This window comes from Galeopterus variegatus, unplaced genomic scaffold, assembly GCF_000696425.1.
Source record: "Galeopterus variegatus unplaced genomic scaffold, G_variegatus-3.0.2 Scaffold31, whole genome shotgun sequence".
NCBI classification, from domain to species: Eukaryota; Metazoa; Chordata; class Mammalia; order Dermoptera; family Cynocephalidae; genus Galeopterus; species Galeopterus variegatus.
Window position 1 is genome coordinate 914,954 of NW_007726142.1, and position 21,296 is coordinate 936,249.

Genomic DNA, 21,296 nt, shown 5'->3' on the forward strand with positions numbered 1-21,296 from the left:
TTTACTTGAGACAAGAGCTGCATCATCTTAACTCACTAGCCCTGTGAACTTTGGTTGCTTCACCTTTAAAAGAGAGATAGTAACACTTAATCTGACTCAAAATTGTATGAGTCAATTGAGAATATAGTGGTGGATACAGTTTTAAACTGTAAATGTTTTAATAAATACAAGAAGTGTGTATTTAACTTGTCAGTACCTCAGTTTCCTCCTCTATAAGAAAAAGAAGTTTTGACTAGGACTGACTTTTAACAGCAGCTCCATAGATGAATGAGTAAGTGAAAGAATGAATGCTCCACAAACACTGTCTAATTTGATGTTTCTTTACCAACAAAACTTTGTAATTATCTATTTCTTGAGTCCTTTTAAAACTCTGCCACTGAAGCCTTGATTACTTCATTCCCTCTAGGTCCCTAATTGTGGTCAGTTTTATTCATTTGCACTGAAATTTATGTAACCTCAGAAACAGAAAAAGAATATCCACACCTTTCTCCCAATCTGAGAATGAACCTCTGCTTCTGAAAAACAAAAAATAACAATAACAAATACCAAACATAATTATAGTCTCACTTACAGTTTTTTTTCCTCTGTTCTCTCCATTTAAAAAGTCAACTTGCCACACACATCCACACCTTACTGTATTTGTGTTTTTCAATATTCATTTTGCTTAAAAATAATGTACATTAGATAAAACAAGATAATTTCTTTCTGTACAAACAACCAATATAACAAATATGGGAGACAGCAAACAAAAATTCCTTTCCATATGACCTTTGTAAACATGGATCTAAAAGAAGAATTTAGAAACAGAGTTCAGCCGACCCCACTGTGTTCCTGTGTAAAATCAGTCTACATATTAATTTAGCACGCAAGCATAAAGTCATAAGGAGCAGCTCTGATTCTTTCATTAGTGCTTTTCCTCTCCCATAGTGACCTGCCATTCAACCAAGACTCAGTGATGTGAGCAGTAATGGAAAGCGAGACATATTTCATGTGCTTCTGTAACCTCTGTTCATTTCTGCAAGTAAACCTTCTACTTAGAAAGTTTTCGAAAGATGAAAATGAACTTGCCAATTTTCCCTTTCCTTTCAAGAAATGCCCTCAAGCACTTGATAAAAACCAAAATATTCATCACTGCATTAATTTACATATTATAGGGTATATTTTAAGATTTTAACCCAATTTTATACCTATTTCATGTATAACATGTTTGATGCTTATTCTATGTATAAACCATACCTATGAATTCTCATCAACTTTAGGAGGCTTTGAAAATGGGAAGAAGAAAGAAGAGAGAGAGGAAGGTCTTCAGAGATAAAAGATTCCAAACAATAATTTCTTAAAATAATCATATTGCCAGGATATTTTATTTTCCTTTATGCATCTTTCTAAAAATTTTTTTTAAATTTTACTGGTTATGCATATTCATGGAGTACAAAGCTGGCTGTCACTACTTGTGCCCAAGATGTGATGGCCAGATAAATACTATCAGCATGCCCATTAACACAAATTGCAATTATTCCCTGTGTTCCCTACATAATTAATTCCCAAGCCCCCTCCCCTAATCCCCTCCCCCATCCTACTTCACAAACCTAGGTACGTTCTCTCCCTCTGCAAGTCCAACACACCACTGTGGGCTTTCTTTCCTTCCTTCTTTCTCTCTTAGCTCCCACTTATGAGTGAGGATATGAGGTATTTTTCACTCTGTGCTTGGTTTATTTCACTCAACATAATTTTCTCCAAGCTCATCCATGTTGCTGCAGATGGCAGAATTTCATTCATTTTTATGGCTGAGTAGTATTCCATGGTGTAAATATACCACATTTTCCTTATCCAGTCATCTGTGGATGGACATTTACATTGGTTCCTTATCCTGGCTACTGTAAATGGAGTTTCAATGAACATGCAAGTGCAAGTATCCCTTCAGCAAGATGATTTCCATTCCTTTGGATATACACGTAGAACTTGGATTGCTGGATTGTATGGAAGATCTATCTGTAGTTGTTTGAGAAACTTCCATACTGTTTTCCATAGTGGTTGTACTCATTTACAGTCCCACCAACAGTGCAGGAGCATTCCCTTCTTTCCATGTCCTCACCAGCATTTGTTGTTCATCTTTTTTATTATAACCAGTCTAAGTGGGGTGAGGTGATATCTCAATGTGGTTTTTTTTTTTTTTTCCTTTTTGTCTTTTTTCATGTCCGGCAACGGATCGCAACCCTCAGTGTCGCGCCCGTACCGGACCGGGACCGGCAACGGGATCGCAACCCTCAGTGTCGCGTCCGCACCTCGCTCAGCCATTGAGCAGGAACCGGTCTGTATGTGGGATCCGAACCCTCGGCGGGAGCGCCGCCGCGCTCCCAAGCGGCGCACTGTAGCAGTGCGCCACCGGGCCGGCCCATCTCAATGTGGTTTTAATTTGCACTTCCATGATGATTAGGGATATTGAGCACTTTTTAAAGTGTTTGTTGGCCATTTGTATGTCTTCCTTAGAAAAATATCTATTCAGCTCCTTTGCCTGTTTTTTAATTGGGTTTTTATATATATATATATATATATATATATATAATTGCTTAAGTTCCTTGTATATTCTGGATAATAATCCCTTGTCACCTTGGGTATAGTTTGCAAATATTTTTTTCACACTCTGTAGGTTGTCATTTCACTTTGTTGATTGTTTCCTCTTCTGTGCAGAAGCTTTTTAGTTTGATAGAATCTCTTTTGTTTATTGTTGCTTGTGCTTTTGGGCTCTTGTTCATAAAGTCGGTGCCCAGTCCTATTTCCTGAAGTGTTTCCCCTATATTTTCCCTTAGTAGTTTTACAGTTTCAGGACTTATGCTTAAGCCTTTAATCCATTTTGAGTTGATTTTGGTATGTGGTGAGAAGTGCAGGTCTAGTATCATTCTCCTGCATATGGATGTCCAGCTTTCCCAGCACCATTTATTGAAGAGGCAGTCTTTTCCCCAATGTATGTTTTTGTTGCCTTTGTCAAATATCAATTGTCTGTAAATCTGTGGGTTGATTTCTGGGTTCTGTATTGTGTTCCACTGTCCAAGTGGCTATTTTTATGCCAGTACCATGCTGTTTGGGTTACTACAGCTTTGTAGTATAATTTGAAGTCAGATAGCAAGGACTTCTAACTTTATTGTTTTTGCTAAAGATTGCTTTGGCTATTCAGGGTCTTTTGTTGTTCCATATGAATGTTAGGATTGCATTTTCTATTTCTGTGAGAATGTCATTGGTATTTTGACGGGAATTGCATTGAATCTGTAGGTCACTCTGGTTAGTATGGATATTTTCACAATGTTAATTCTTTCAATCCAAGATCATGGAATGTCTTTTTGTCTTTTTGTGTCTTCTTTAATTTGCTTCAGTAGTAGTTTGTAGTTCTCATAGAAATCTTTCACCTCCTTGGTTAAAATGATTCCTAGATATTTTATTTTATTTTATTTTTGTCACTATTGTAAATAAGCTTACTTTTTTGATTTCTATTTCTGTCAGTTCATTATTTGAGAATATAAATGTTACTGATTTGGGGGCATTGATTTTGCATCCTGCAACATTACTGAAATTATTAACCAGCTCTAAGAGTTTTTTGATAGAGTTTTTAGGTTTTTCTGTACATAGGATCATGTCTTCTGCAAAGAGGGACAGTTTGACTTTGTCGTTTTCTATCTAAACACGCTTTATTTATTTGTCTTGCTTGATTGGTTTGGCCAGAACCTCCAGCAGTAGGTCAAATAGGTGTGGTGATAGTGGGCATCCTTGTCTTGTTCATGTTTTTAAGGGAAAAGTCTTCAGTTTTTCTGCATTCAGGATGAAATTGGTTATGGGTTTCTTGTATATGATTTTTATTGAGTGGAGATACTTTTCTTCTACATCTAATTTGTTGAGAGTCTATCATGAAGGGATGTTGAATTTTGTCGAATGCTATTTCTGCATCTATTGACATAATCTATGGATTTTGTCTTTGATTTTGTTGATGTGATGTATCACATTTACTGACTTATGTATGTTGAATCATCCTTGCATTTCTGGGGTAAATCCCATTTGATCATAGTGTATAATTTTTTTGATGTGTTGCTGTATTCTGATTGCTGGCATTTTATTGAAGGTTTTTGCATCTGTGGTCATCAGAGATATTGGTCTGTAGTTTTTTTGTTGTTGTATCTTTGTCTGGTTTTGGTATCAAGGTGAGGCTGGCCTCATAGAATGAGTTTGGGAGAGTGGCCTCGGTTTCAATTTTATGGAATAGTTTGAAGAGAATTGGTATTAATTCCTCTTTAAAGGTTTGGTAGAATTCAACAGTAAAGCCATCCAGTCCTGAGTTTTTCTTTGTTGGGTGATTGCTGATTACTGCCAGGCTAACTAAAAAAAAAGAATAGTTACTGCTTCAATTTCATTGCTTATTATTGTTCTCTTCAGGTTTTCTATTTCTTCTTGGTTCAGTCTTCATAGTTGTGTGTGTCCATAAATTTACCCATTTCCTCCAGGTTTTCAAATTTGTTGGAATATAATTGTTTATAATAGTCCTAATGATTTTCTTGTGATTCTGTGGAATCAGTCATAATTTTTCATTTCTGATTTTTGTTATTTGGGTCTTCTCTCTTCTTTTTTTAGTTAGCCTAGCTAATGGCTTGTCTCTTTTATGTATCTTCTCAAAAAACAACTTTTTGTTTCATTGATCTTTTGTATTGTTTTGGGGGTCTCTATATTATTTAGTTCTGCTGTTATCTTATTTCTTTCCATCTACTAATTTTGAGATTGGACAGAGAGAAGTCTGGCTTGAGGAAGTAACCACTTGAGCAAAAGCTGACCCATAATTTTGGGATTGGATTGCTCTTGTTTTTCTAGTTATTTTAGGTGTAGAGATAGGTTGTTTACTTGAAATCTTTCTAATTTTTTGATGTAAGCATTTATTGCTATAAACTTCCCTCAGTACGGCTTTTGCAGTATCTCACAGGTTTTGGTCTGATGTGTCTATATTTTCATTGTTTTCTAGAAATGTTTTGATTTCCTGTTTAATTTCTTCTTGGACACATATGTCATTAAGGAACCTGCTGTTTAATTTCCATGTATTTGTGCAGAGTCCTGAGTTTCACTTGTTATTAATTTCTGGTTTTAATTTATTGTGGTCTGAAAAGATAGGTGAGATGATTTTGATTTTTTTTAGTTATCGAGACTTCATTTCTGACCTAATGTGTGGTCTATCATGAAGAATGTTCCATGTGTTGATGAGAAGAATGTATATTGTATAGTTGTTGGATGAAATGTTCTATAGATATCCAATAGATTCAGTTGGTCTAAAGTGTAATTTCGATCCTGTGTTCCTCTGTTGATTTGTTGCCTGGATGATCCAATGACAAGAGGTGAGTGTTCAGGTCCCCCACTGATGGAGTTTGGATGTGTTGTCCCCTCCAAAACTCATGTGGAAATTTGATCCCCAATGTGGCAGTGTTGGAAAATGATTGAGTCATAGGGGCAGATCCCTCATGAATGGATTAATGCTCTCCCTGGGGGAGGGGAGATTAACAAGTAGGTTCTCTACTCTATTAGTTCCCACCAGAGTTGGTTGCTTAAAAGAACCCTGGCATCTCCTCTCTCTCTATTGCTTCTTCTCTCTTGCTTCCTCTTGCCATGTGATCTGCTCATACTCATTGGCAGCCTGCCACTTTTCTGCCATGAGTAGAAGCAGCCCGAGGCTCATGCCAGAGGCAGCTGTCCCAGAATCGTAAGCCAAATAAACATCTCTTCTTCATAAATTAGTCCGTCTCAGGTTTTCTGTTATAGCAACATGAAACAGACTAAAACACCCACTATTATTATATTGGGGCCTCTTTCTTTAGGTCTAACAGAGTTTTCTTTAAATATCTTAGTGTTCCAATATTGGGTGTGTATATATTTATGATTGTTATGTTCTTACTGGATCAATCCTTTTATTTTTATGTAGTGACCTTTTTAGTCTCTTTATGGGGTTTGGTTTAAAGTCTATTTTATCCAATATAAGAATAACTATTCCTGCTCATTTTTTGGTTTCCATTTTCATGGTATATCTTTTCCATCCTTTCACTATCAGTCTGTATGCATATTTACTGGTGAGATGAGTACCTTGAAGACAGCATATAGTTGGGTCTTGTTTTTTGATCCAATCTGTCAGTCTGTGTCTCTTGAGTGAGGAGTTTAGTCCATTTCCATTAGGATTGTTATTGAGAGGTATTGTCTTATCTCTGGCATTTTTATGGCTTTTTGTTTAGATATTTTGAGTATCATTTGTTCCTTTCTTCTCCTTTGATTATTTGTCTTCAATGTTTATGGAGTTTTTTGAGGTGGTAAGATTTAGTTTCTTTTGTCTTCCTCATTTGTATTTGTTTTACTAGTGGGTTTTGTGTATTTGTGGTAGTGATTATTGTTTTTCAAATTCCAGATGCAGGACTCCCTTCAGAATTTCTTGCAGGACTGGTCATGTGGTGCTGGACTCCCACAGTTTTTGTTTGTCTGAGAAATACAGTATTTCTCCCTCATTTCTGAAGGATAGGCTTGCTGGGTATGGTATCATTGGCTGGCAGATTTTTTCTTTTAGTATTTTGGATATGTCATTCCATTTTTTTTTTTTTTCTTTTTTGCCTGTAGAGTTTCAGTTGAGAAGTCTGCTGTTAGTCTGCTGGGGGCTCCTACATAAGTGATTTGGCATTTTTCTCTTGCTGCTTTTAAGATTCTCTCTGTATTTGAGCTTTGCCAGTTTGACCATAATTTGCTTCAGAGAGATTTTTTTTTGGATTGAAACCGTTTGGGGATCTTTGATCTTCATGGATCTCAAGGTCTGTGTCTCTCCCTATTCCTGGGATGTTTTCCATTATTACTTCATTGAATAGATTTTCAATGCCTTTGCTTTACTTCCCCATCAGGAACACCGATGACTCACATGTTTGTGTGTTTAAGGTTGTCTGCTAGCTCTCTAGAGGATTTTTTAAAATCCTTCTTTACTTTTTTTTTTTTTTAATCTTCCTGGATTATTTCATAAAGACCATCTTCAAGTTCAGAAATTCTTTCTTCTGTTTGTTCTAATCCACTGCTTAAGCTCTCAGTTTTTTGTTCGTTTGTTTTATTTCACTGAATGTGTCTTTCAGTTCCAGGAGTTCTGCCACATTTTTTTTAAAGGTATTAATCTCTTTATAATTTTTATCCTTCATATCCAAGATATTTTTTCTCATTTCATTGTGTTGTCTTTCAGGGTCCTCTTTTATCTCATTGAGTTTCCTTAAGACAGTTACTCGGAATTCCTTTTCAGTCATTTCAAGGGTTTCCCATTTTATAGGGGCTTGAGAGTTACTGAATTCTTTTGGTAGTGTTATATTTTCTGATTATTTAAATATTTCTAGTATCTATATGTTGATTTTTGGTCATCTGGTTAGAACAGTTGTTTCTTCTATTACTCTGGAGTGGACTTTAAGGAGAAAGACTTAAAAAAAAACTAAAAAACAAAAGAATCCTCTTTTTTCAGGCTCTTCTAGTGACTCTCCTTGGGTCAAAGAAGTTACATATGTGGTGGACCACCTGCATGGCGATCATGGATGATACTAAGGCAGCGAGCCATCCTTGCAACAGTATTAGCTGTGGTGGTGAGTGTTGTGGGCCACCTCCACAGAAGCTGTGTGAAGCCTCATGGCAGTGGCGTGGTGCATGGGGTCCTGCCTTCTGCATGGGCAGGGCTGGCCTGGGTGGGTGACGGGTCTGTTCTCCCATCTGCATGGGTGCCTATGCATCATTTAAGCCTTTAAAAACATAGGCGTATTAATATTCTCGAATTCCTGCAGAAGAGAGAATCTGAAGATGTCCCTCTTCACACAAAACCTAGATTAGTAAGTTAACCCAGATGTAAGAAAAGAGGGCTTCTTTAGGGGTTCCCCCAGCTTCCCCCGAAGCTGACCAATGCTCAGGAATGGTGCCAGATTTATACTTCAGGTGTCATTCATAGGACATATTTTTTCCACTCTCAGAGCCTCATACTCATATACTGTGTTATTATTGTTTTATAGTTAGGCTGCATACACTTGGGCAAGTAACCTAACCTTTCCGTGTAAGATACAGATAAATGTATATAGTTTTGTAAAGCATGCATCTTTAAAATACGTATGTAATTATTATAAGCCTTGACCCATCTGATTTAGTCCTAGAGTAATATCAAAATCATAAGGATAGAATCCATATTAATTTCAATATAACTTAAGTCCTTTACTAGTATTTCTTGAATGCCACGAAGTAGACAATATTCCCCAGTAATATGTATCAATATCCCCTTATTTTTCCTCCTCCTTTCACTTGTCCTCACTGACCACAATTGCTTCAGTACCAAACCTTCATTCCCTGAAACACACTCCTCTACTCCCACAAGACTTATACTTACTTATTCTTCTCCTCTATATTCTGAAAAACATCACCTTCTGTCTCCAAGTCTGGCAACCTCTTTTTACTGCCCACCTGGCCCTGGCACTCTCTGCCTGCTCTCTGATTTATGGTAGCAAAACTAGAAGAGCCTAACAGGCAAGATATTTCTTTAAAAATGAGAAAAAAGAAAAGATGTTCTTTAAAGAACTGGGGAAAAAGAAAGGCAGGGGACACTTTTTTATAAATGTTTTCATCCTCCCAAATAAACTTAACGTTTTCACTGTACAATAATTTCAATAGATGAACAACGTGCGTGATTACAAAACAATGTTATCTGGTTTTAGGTTTTGCAAGAAATATTGTATCCAGAAAGATCAGAGTAAATCTAAAACGAGGTATGAGGATAACATTTTAAAAGTATTATACACAAATAAGAATGTGTTCCACAAAGGAATTTAAGAATTGGGAAAGAAAATGAAACAATATTATATGAATTAGGATAAGACTAATAATTTTAAAAATTCATTTTATTCATGAACCTACAAGTCCACTTTGTTGTGCATTTTTTATGAATAATTGTGAGCTGTTTTATGAACACACAGTTGACTTATATTTTGTGATACACACAGGCATATAGAAACCTCTCCCCACTTTGCCAAATGAAAAAAGAAGAAAATAAAGGGAGGATAAAGGCAAAATGAAATTTCAGTTAAGGGAGGGGGAGGCCTTCTATACATTAGTAAATGCTCCTGCACTTGAGCACTAAAGTATTCACTAATTCCTTGTTTCCTCTCCTGTATCATCTTGATTTTTTCTGACGCTGTGTGATTAGAAAAAATGTTACCTCCCAATAATTGTGACTTACGGCTATGATAAACAGAAAAAATCTTGTGATAAATTATTCAGACTCATTTAATTGATTTTGTCTAGTCTGTTTACATGTTTAGACTTATATAATTAATAAAACAAATTTTTCTTTATAAAAAAGAATTCATTGGGGATTAAAAAATATCTTGAAATTTTCTAAAAGAACTTATTTCAAATATTATTGTAATCATCATTGATGACAATTATATATTTTTAGCCTTTAAGAAAATCATTTTTCAAGACTATATTTCCTTTTGGTGTTTCATTATGTTATACAAAATAATACATTAATGAATGAATTATTAATACATTAATGAATTATTAAATAATAATTTTGACATACTTTAATAATATACTATGTTATGATTTTGGAAAAAAGTAAATTAAAACCATTCTTAGTTGTCAGTTTAATTTAGTAGATGTGAATCTAAAAAAGTAATAGAAGAGTGGTTTTGGAGGAATCGCATGCATTCCTTTTTAAAAATTACTGTTTTCATCTTGTACAAACTGAGCTACTGAATATTCAGACATCAGGTTAGAAAATATACACATTTTTATAAAAATTAAAATACCAGGTGTTCAATGATCAGAGTGACTTCAACTATTGAATATGAAGCAGTTTGTTGCCTTTAGATTACAAGAAAATAAATATAGCTAGGTAGTCTGATCCTTAGCTATTCAAATCTGTAACTGGGACCTAATTAGTCTTCATAAATATTTACACTGACACACTATTAATTTTTATTTAATTATCCCCAGAGAACATATTCTGCATTCTTCAAGTTCCTCATCTTACTTCTACCTTCCCACACCCCAAACCCAAAGTGATCAACCTTGTCCTCTTCTTCATAGGTGACAATGTATATCAATAAAAAGACGTTCTCTCACTTGTTATCTCAAGAATCCTAGATAACATTAACTTTCAAGGACTGAAAATATATATATATCTGCTCCACTTAGAGTTGATACTGTAAAGGGGAATTTTGAATTTACTTAATATGAGAAAATTAACCTTGTTTTAGAATAGGAAGAAATATTCGTAGAGTTGTCTGAGAGGTGACTGAAATCCACACCTGTGGCCATATACTGGCTGACTATGGCTTCCTGGCCTCCCCAGTAGCATTCAAGGTAATTCAGTCACATTTCCTTATCTCTTAGGCAAGAGTTCTGAAGAGTTCCAAATCAACTTAGCTTTATTTTATCTATCTATCTATCTATCTATCTATCTATCTATCTATCTATCTATCTATTTAAAGACAGGATCAGGGAGAGTCTACTTCAATGCTAAAGAAGCAGCTCATGGAACCAAGGCAAAAATTAAATAATATCTTAAGATCTGTAAACATAACTAACAAAATGAGTTCATCAGGGTGTAGTCTTTCTTCTTCCCTATGTCTACAGATGGTCTTTTCCTGTTTCTCTTCTTTCATGTTGGATATGGCTACCCTCCCTATACTCCCAGCCTTACATACTACAATTCCCAACATATTTTCTGGTTGTCTCTTGGTCTGAGTTTCAATCCTGGGATGGAGCACCTGTCTGGTCTGTGTGAGTTGTGTGTTCATCTCTTGTTCAATAAGTACATCCAGAGATAAGGCAGGAAACTCACATACAAATTACTGGAGGATAGACTACAGGGGCAAGGGGAAGAGGGATTATAGTTAGTTCGGAGGGATATGAGAAAGGTTTCCCATCCTTGGCTAGATTATACATACATGAAAGAGACAAAGAGTACATTTGAAATAACCAGAAAAATCACTGTATAACCAGTGTATTAGTCCCTTTTGTGTTGCTATAACAGAAATACCTGAGACTGGGTAGATTATAAAGAACAGAGGTTTATTTGGTTTACAATTCTGGGACACCTGCATCTGGCATGGGCCTCAGACTGCTTCCACTCATGGAGGAAAGTGGCAGGCAGCCAGCAGGTACAGGCAGATCACATGGTGAGAGGAAGCAAGAGAGAGAGAGGAGGTGCCAGAGTCTTTTTAAACAACCAACTCTCACGGGAACTAATAGAGTGAGAATTCACTCATTATCCCCCCTCCCCCAGGGAAAGCATGAATCCATTCATGCAGGATCTGCCCCCATGACTCAATCAGTTTCCAACACTGCCACATTGGGGATCAAATTTCCACATGTCCCTTTTGGAAGGGACAATACGTACAAACTCTATCAACCAGTGATTGAATAGTATCATAAAAACAGAAGTGTTACAGATTTGGCATGAGGATAGATCACTCAGGATGAAATTTAATGAATAGAAGACAACTATTTGGGTGTAATTTTCAGTTCCATTATTTAATGGAGATGTATGTGTGGGTAAAAGAATCCAGAAAAATACAAAAGTAAACTCCTGTAAGATAACTAAGAAACAATATTATTTACTCTCAAGGTACACAGTGAGTGGAATCTTAAATATATTAATTTTTTTTTTTTGTCCTTTTTGAGACCGGCTGCACCGCGCTCAGCCAGTGAATGCTGTGAGCACACTGGTCATCCCTATATAGGATCCGAACCTGCAGTGGGAGCGCTGCTGTGCTCCCAGCGCCGCACTCTCCTGAGGGCGCCACAGGCAATATTTATTAATCTGCCTTGTATGAATCCATGTTTTCATTGCAAATCTGGATTTGATGGAAGTCGTTTTGACCAGGACTGTTGATGTTACCACTGTTTGGGGTTTTCCGTCTTCAGCAGATGACGTTCTCACTCCAGGCTTGCCTCTCCCACAAACTCTTCATATAAGGATTATTCTTTCAACAAATATTTATTAGTGCAACAAATATTTATTAGACATCCTTAGGCTTTTAGATTATTGAAAATACAATGAAGATGATGAACATGAAAAACTGATCCTGAGCTTCAGTTTTTCATGTTCATTATCTTCATTGTATTTTTCAATAATCTAAAAGCCCAAGGATGTCTACTCAAATGCTGACGTTTACATTAGGAAATGTTAGGCCAGTATAAACTGTTCACAGACCAGACCAAGCTGACTCTTAGTGGATAATGTATCCTGATGTTGGTTAGCATACACAGAGGCTCCACAGAAATTTCTTAAATCCAGAAGATGAAACCAAGCATGTGAAAAGAATAATTGAAGTACAATCTGTATGGGTAGCCCAGGGGTCAGATAAGGCAGAAGAGCACTTAAAAGAATTTAGAAAGTAAATGCTATTCAGGCAGCAAATGAATCTAGAGATTATAATGGGCAGGAAAAAATAAAAATAAAAAATAAATATATAGTAGTGAAAAAAGAGTATCAGTATCTTAGCCTGGGTTCTTCCAAAGCAAGACCTGAGAAATGCTTCTGGTAGGTAGATTATTTGGGAATGTCATCTCAGGGAACAGAGGTAAGGGAAAGAGGCAGTGAAATAGGGAAAAAAGAAAAGCCCATAAAATGATGTGTGCTATGGTCAACTGGTGATTAAACATGGGGGATCTTTTGAGGATCCTGATAAAAGTTATCTCAGAACTGTCTTCTGAGGAGACAAAGAAGAACCATTTATCCCCATTATTCCCATTTATTCCCATTAGTGAGAGATAGCTCCACAGATATTAACCCTCCTACACTTCTGGATTGCCCATGCAGGGTTGCCAAGAGGATTCCTATGGCTGTCATATGTTGCTGAGTCAGAGAAGTCCCTGAGTAAGAAGTGAGACATGGGTATGCAGCAGAGTTGAAGGTAAGGTATTGTCCTGTGGCATCTGCCCAAAGCTAGGTGAAGCCTGGATAAAACTGGCGAGGATAAGAAGTGGTACTAACAGATTGAAGTGAGACACAGAGGTGTTTGATACAATCAGAAATTCTCTCAGCAGCCAACAGGACCTGATGGCTGAGCTCAGATGAAACAAACCATTGGTTTGGACCAGGCAGATGGTTAGCAGAATGGCTGCTCTTCACACCAAGGAAGGGCCCACAGGTTTATGATATGCATACAGAGAGTTATGTCCTCTGGAGAGTCTACAGCAAAGTATATAATAGAGTGGGGCCTAAGAGTATATCTGCCTTTAGGTTTTTAGAGTCAAGAAATAACTCTGATGCAAACAGGTGTACAAAATATATTCAAATAAAGAAATGCATGCATTAAGCCAGAATAGAAAGGTGTTTGCATCATTATACAGATCTCCATGGTACCCCGGAAATAGCAAGAAGAGAATACCATAAAAAAAATGATGATTGAAGTTCATTGTGGAGGGCAGGAGAAGGGGAAAAGATTTGGATGAACTGGTTCTTTGGGGGGTTTTTTGCATCAAATTGATGCTTAAGCCCTAGATCCAGGGGACTGATGATGTAAGTGAACCTTGAGACTACGATGAAATTGTTGACACTTGTGACTTACTTGATCATTTCAGGAATTAAAGAAAAATTTGAATACTTGAAAACAGTAAATGCCCAAATTTTGTAGGTGAGTATCAATTATTAGCCAACTCTGCAGATAGGTTGCTTTTTTCTTGTTCTTTCAATCAAAATATCAATTGGCAGAGGACCAACCTCAGAAAGTAGTAGCAAAGGTGGGGCTAAGAGAAGCTCTGGGCAATCTAGGGGCTTTTCAGAGCACTTGACCTCCTACTGCATTCATCTACACCTGCAGAACCAAGTCTTGCTTGGCCCTGCTAACTAACAAGAGAAAGGCTTTTTAAACCAGAGCAGAGGGCTGGCAGATTCTCCCATAGATAAGTCTTCATATCTTAGTTTTGCTGCCGTGCTAACTTGCCCGTTTGTTCCTGGTCCGTGTGTTGGAATGTCATGCCCTAACTTTTCCTTCATGCTGTGCTTTATCGCCAAGTCTGCCGCATCCCCATGTTCTTGGATTTTGCTACTGCCTGAGCTTGCTTTCCAGCTTGCCACTGCCAAGCCAGGTGAGTCCTTGCCTGTATAACCCGACTACACCCTTCTTTGTGCTACATACCTGGCTTTCACATCTGGAAAATTATGATAATGTGCATGGCAGTAATTGCTATAAGTTTTGTTGTTTGTTTAAGAATGAGGGAGGTGTACATTTGTTTGTATGATGAGAAGAGGAAAAAAAACAGCAGAATTAGACAATGTGCTGGTGCAGGAGTGCTACACAGGGAGAAAAAGTCTCTGCAGGATCTTAGACACCTACAATAAAAACATCTGGAGTACCTTTAAGAATGTGTTTAATTTTTTTTGAATTGAGATATTTTGATGATCTGAGTAACAGCTGGAAGGCCAGTTCAACTTACTTGTGAACATAGTGTTTGAATTGATAATTATTTTCTTAAATTCTATTCATAGCTAATCTTGTTTAGAATATTGTGAGATATAAGCCATGTCCTCATCATGGCCTGGGGCTCTGGTCCTGTCTTCCTTATGTATTTTGACCATTCACTTCCACAACAATTGGTGTTAATCTGTTTGTTTGGGGTTCCAAACTTTATTGCACATTGGTTGGAATCACCTGGGTTGCTTTAGAGGTTACCTGGGCCTCACCCCCAGATGTACGGTTTTAATCCTAGGCATCCAGATTTTTTTTCCAACTTCCTCAGTGATCCTAATAAGTAGCCAAGGTTGTAAACCACTACCTCAGTGGTTCTCAAAGCGTGGTTCCTGGACCAGCATCTTTGGCAACACCTTTGAAAAAACCCTGCATACATTAAGCCATTACCCCTCAATCCCTTCATCCTCCCACATCTAGGCAACCACAAATCTACTTTATGACTCTACAGATTTGCCTACTCTGGACAATCAATATAAATGGAACCATACAATATGTGTTTTCTTTATGACTGACTTCTTTCATTAAGTGTAATGTGTTCAAGGTTCTCCAAGTTGAAGCATGTGTCAATACTTCAGTTCTTTTCATTGCCAAATAATATTCCATCATGTGGATATAACATACTTTATACATTTATCAGTTGATAGACAACTGGGTTGTTTTGATTTTTTGGTTATTATAAATAATACTGCTCTGAACATTCATGTACAAGTATTTACATGGACATATGTTTTCATTTCTCTTGGGTATATACCTAGGAATGAAATTTCTGGATCGTATGGTAACTCTTTGCTTAACCTTTTCAGGAACTGTTAGACTGCTTTCCAAAGCAGCTATACCATTTTACCATGAGTAAAATCATTTTACATTTCCACCATCAGTGTAAAAGGCTTCCAATTTCTCCATATCACTGCCAATACTTGTCATTATCTGACTTTTTGATTCTAGACATCCGAGTAGGTATAAAACAGTATTTCATCATGGTTTTAGTTAGCATTTCCCTGATGGCTAATGATGTCAAACATCTTTTCATGTGTTTATCAGTCATTTGTAAATCTTCTATGTAGAAATGTCCTTTCAGGTCCTTTGACCATTTTTAATCGTGTTCTCTTTTTTATTATTGAGTTGTAATTGTTATTTACACTATATACAAGTTTCTTATTAGATATATGATTTACAAAAATTTACCTTATTGTATGGGTTGTCTTTTCACATAATAGTGTTTTCTGAAGTACAAATGTTTTAAATTTTTATGTTGTTTATCTATCTTTTTCTTTTGTTTCATATGCTTTTGGTGCCATATCTAAGAAACTATTGCCTAATCCATGATCACAAACATTTATGCCTATCTTTTATTCCAAGGAATTTTTTAAGTTTTAGCTTGTATGTTTAGGGCTTTGATCAAGTGTAAGTTAATTTTTGTGTATAATGTGAGGTACGGGCCTACCTTCATTTTTTTGTATACGAATATCAAGTTGTCTCAGCACCATTTGTTAAACAATATGTGTTTCAATAAACTCTACAGAAGAGAATAAACTTATAGGTACTAGAGGTGGGAAAGGGGGAGGGGGAAGGGGATTTGGGAGTAATTGGACAAGGGACACAGAGTAATTACGATTTGAAATGATAAATACGCAAATAATATTGATTTATCAAATACTGTACAGAAATATTGATAGTCAACTCTGTATCCCATAAATGTATGTAATCAAAAAAATATATATTTTTTTAGGAAAAAGACAAAAACAAAGACAAACAAAATAAGCCCTACAGGTCATTCTAATGCACACTAAAGTTTGAGGACCACTGTACTACTGTGTGCTAAATCTTTAATCACAAAGAGAGCTTTCTAAGCATAGCATATAGGATGCTCTATTACAGAAAATTATCAATTCTCTCTTGAAAATCATACAGCTCAGTCAAGTACTATCCTGTAACTCTAAATTCATAGGTAATATAAGACTCTTTTCGAAGCTAGGCAGAAAAATCATACTTCGTCATACTCTGTATATCACGTATTTTCCAGCTTTGAGTATAAATGTTCATAGCTGTTCCCTGCCCACCGGGTCCAATTCAGTTAAGAAATATGTCTAATACTCTTCATCAGCAAAATTGCTTTGTGAAACCACTGAAAGTCTGCTAATGCATAAACAACAAAGGTTGGGCATATGCAAAAATCCAATTCATTGTTCACTACCCTACATCTTTTTGTTAGTTTTCAAAGAAAATAGTAAGGGTTTATTTTATAACAAAAGGGGTTGTTTTTTATGATGTGACAAGAATGGTGTGTTTTCTCCAACCAGCTCTATCATTATATTCTCAATTCTTCCAGATTGAAAATGCATTGTTTAAACTTGAACATGGCCAGTGCCAAAGCCATCTGTCAATCAACCATGACTTTCTTAAAAAGTTTCAAATTTTCTACAATTTTTAACATGTTGGGAAGCTTCATTTGTTTTTTGTATCTTTACAGAATATAGCTTATCTTATGTCTCTTAATACTGGCACCACCAAAGTGAAATTATTACATTAAAACCTGAAAATTATTTTTCAATCCAATACAATTTGAGGCAAATCTTAATCAAAACTTTTGGATGTTTATTGGCTATAATAACAGTTACTATGGATGGCCATATATTTCCAGCACTGAATTAATCTTCACAACACTATAGGTATTTTGCCACCCTTTTCCAAGTGATGAAAAAGAGTCAAAAATATTAAACACTGTAATTTACCCTAAGTCACCCAGCTAGGGGGTTATAATGAAGATTTTAGCAAAGATTCTTGAGATTCCAATGATCCACCTTTTTCCACTGAATTGCAATAAAATAAAACTATAGAAGTGTTGAAGCAGAAAAAAAATATGCCCAGTTTAGAAATACAGGGTCTTCTAAAAATCTTTATAAATTATTTGACACAACATGCTCTACAAATCTAGTTTCCATTCTAGAAACACAGTTTAATAGGTATAGCAGTAGCCTTTTATTCCTTGAGCCAAAAAATCGTAAGGATAGAAAAGAAATTCATAGTGATAGAATAAGAGAAACACATTGTTTTCATCTGGGCAGAGGGTAAACGTATATTTCATTTCTTTGCCTAGGACTTTCTTGGTTTACATCTGTTGCCCAGCATAATTATTAATAGCTTTTCCTTTACTCTCAAAAAACATTCTGGTTATATAATTATACAATTATGTGGTCACCTCATATAAAGGCTGGTATGCGCTGCCCATCGTCAAGGCATAGCCTCTCCCCCAGGTAAGTTGATAACTATTTAGAACTATAACTCAGTGGGTTATAAATTTGCACCTGCTTGTCTTTTCTTTTCACTGACTTATTACAGGATAAAAAATATGCTATTAGAATTATTTCTTTGGATTAAGACACTGTATTTTATCAACACAGATGTCCTGTATTGGTAACAACATGGAATACCATCTGTTGTCAGGCACTACTCTATTGGAATGCATTATTTATTTAAATACTGAATGACTATATGAAAACAGGGATAGAATTAGTACCTGAAATAGCATGAACTATAGGTATTTATTTGAGGGGAGCAAAGGACTTTTCATTGAGTTTCCCTAAGTTTGCAAACAGCTAAAGTAACCTTTCATTTCTGCAAGACAGCATAATGGAGGGAATGGGTAAGAAAGGCATAAGTCTAAATTAATGAATGTCAGTGACTCTAGTATATTTTAAAAGTAACTCTGGAACCCAACACCACATTTGCAACATTGTAGTTTAGTTGATAAACTAATGAACTGGCAGTGCCTTTCCTCAAAAATCTTAAGTGAATTGGAATAGAATTAATTTCCTTTTAGAAAATTGGTAACTTCTATTTGGATTTACTCATCAAGCTGTTTTCTCATCTCTGAGTCAGACTTTAACCACAGACAGCTAATTTGGAGGACCATTCCTATTTTTGGATTAGATTCCTAATATGTTCCTAGAGAAATAATTAGATGTTGTTTTCCACCTTGGTTAAGGGCTTTGGTCTGAATTCACTCATAGGAGGTTTGTATTTATGGTTTGTAATTATACACACAATACAAGAAAATCAGTGTGATGTTCATGCTTCCTAGTAGCCACAGAAATAAAGATAGATCTATCTCAACTGAACTCCAACAAAACACCTTGTAAAATTAGTTCAGGTTGTCTGGTTCTCTGCTTTTAAAATGTCAAATTTTTCTTCTAAAGTGCAGCCAACTTGCAATTACGTAGAGGGAGTTATATCTTTTGGGCTTGGCTTTCTGCAAGGCAAGTTAGGGCAAACAGAAGATTCTGGGAAACTGACAATCTTCCACTTCTCTCTCCCTGTTGATAATCTGTAGAAATCCTCCAGCAGAAGAAATCAGAAAGCTTCACCTTTACTCCCTCTAATGTTGTGGAACCCTTCTCCATAAGCTCCTGCCTTCTCAGAAGTGATCCTTTGATTTGCGATCAGAAAAGGAGGTATACATGCCGTGTCTATAGATCACTCTCTATTCACAAACCCTTCTCACTAAAGGAGAAATGGAAGGAGGAAGAATTTAAAACTCAGCACCAGTGAAGTTTATTTTCTACTTTTTCACTCTGATCATTCTTTTAAATTCACTGAATGAATCTTTAACTTCTTTCAAGGGTCATATGAATTTCCTCCTCTATATTTTCCTTGTTTTATTTCTCCCATTAATTTTCTCTTCTCACTTTCTATATCTTTTCCTGTTTATGTATTCCTCTCTTTATGCCCCAGTAGTAAATTTACACTAGTGACTACTCCTTCACGGCACCCCTTAGAAATTATGCAACCAACCTTCAGCAGTTGCATAAGATGTTGTGATGTGTTTTCCCACCCCAAAGTTGTCAAAGATACCAGAATGATCTTTGCACAGCTGAGGTCAGTCCTAACATTTAATTATAGAAATACTTAACAATACAGTATGAGCCATATAGTATTCTGACTGCTTTGAATATATTAATACATGGTCTTATAACAGCCCTATGAGTTGGGAACTATTAATATTATCCCACTGTTACACATAGAACTGAGGCCCAGAACACCAAAGTTTATTGTCAAAGGTCTTCCAGGCAAACACAAGTAGTGCTGGGCATGCACCCAAGGCAACCTTACTCTGCAGAGCGTGCTTTGAATTGCTGCCTGCCCTACATTGCTTCGCTGAGAATGTGATAGTGGAATCCGAGCTCATCAAGTTAAAAGTCATGTGACCGTAACACCATTTTAGTATAAGCACGTATTTAAATACATGTTATCTATAGGGTCTCACAATCAGAACGTTTCCTCCACCTCTTAACTGGCTGATAAAAAGGACAATACAACAATAAGTTTTATAAAATTATCCTACTAATCATGGTAGAAGTAACAGAGAAAAGATATAATCTGTCTGGACTCCCAAAATAATTTAATGTTTAAGTACAAATACTTAGTGGAGCTATTTCATATAATTGTGGATATTTCATGTGATACAACCCAAGAAAATTGTAAATTGTTTAAAAACAATGAAAACTTTTTGGAATATAAATCTTACACCATGTCTTTCTTCTAACAAACTCCATCTGCCATGCTCCTTTCCCCAAGTGGTATTCTCCTGCCATTAGCCAGTCTACCCATGCTTGAAACAAAGAAAAAGTTATTACTGAAAAGGCATACTCATATAAAACGTATATCAAAAATTCTTTATGTCACCATTTTACCAAGCTTGATAAAGAGTTGTTGCTTTTTTCCAAATTTCAAGTACTTGTTTTGCTGCTGTAATGATAAATATAGGACAGGTTACTAAACCAATTAAAATAAAATAATTTGTTCTGAATTTCTTTCATTAGGTCAAATTGCAAACCTAAAGAATGCAAATTATGGAAATAATTTTATAAAGACAAAAAAAGTATTTCACTATAACTTGGTTTTATTATTTCATGCCTGACTTCCAATTAAATTGTTTTTATCTTACAGTTTTATATTAATTTCCAAGCAATTTATTTTAGTACATGGTGATATATTTATTATAAGTAGAAATGATCATTTTCAAAATTAAAGTTAATATATTTATATATATTTGCAACATATCATACATCAGTTTGTGTTTTTTGTATTTTTCACAAAGCAGAAAACATTAGGGTAAAAGTATATCTTCTCAATTTCCCACCCACATAGTCATCTACATGTGTATCCTAGGTATTTTCTTGATTAATTAAATAATAACATATTATTAGGCCAGATGGCCATTTTGTTTCTATAATTTTATTCCTTACATAATCTCTAATTACTTGTTTGCAAGTTTTGCAAACCAGATTTTTATTATCTGGGAAGTTGAGTGAATGTGAAATTTAATAAGTGAAATTTAAATAATGGTTACAGCAAAAGCTCAAGATTCCTCTCTCTTTTCCAAAGGATGCTGAATGTAAAAATAATATTCCTGTGTTGTGGATGCATTTCAAAAAGCAGCTTCCTTTCTGCCAGCAACCCTATTCTTCTTGACAAACTACATTTTTTTTCTGGAGTCAAATACCTGTCAGTCTTTCATTCCTGAATGGACAGGAAATACAGAAAAACAAGATTTTAGAAGCACTGTGTCAAAACCAAAAATATTCTGAATTTTGTCACTCTCCAGCATTGGGCTCAGAGATCTGTTTACTAATGTCACATTATCAGTGCTGTTGAAAACAAGCCATTCTGCAAAGTAAGGATGAGGATCCTTTGTGCATGGGATGCTTATTAATCTTTTCATTCTCCAGATTATAATCACCTCTGGTGTCTCAACTGAACGCTCTCAGGCAGCTTTTTAAGTAATCTTCTGGCCTTGCCTGC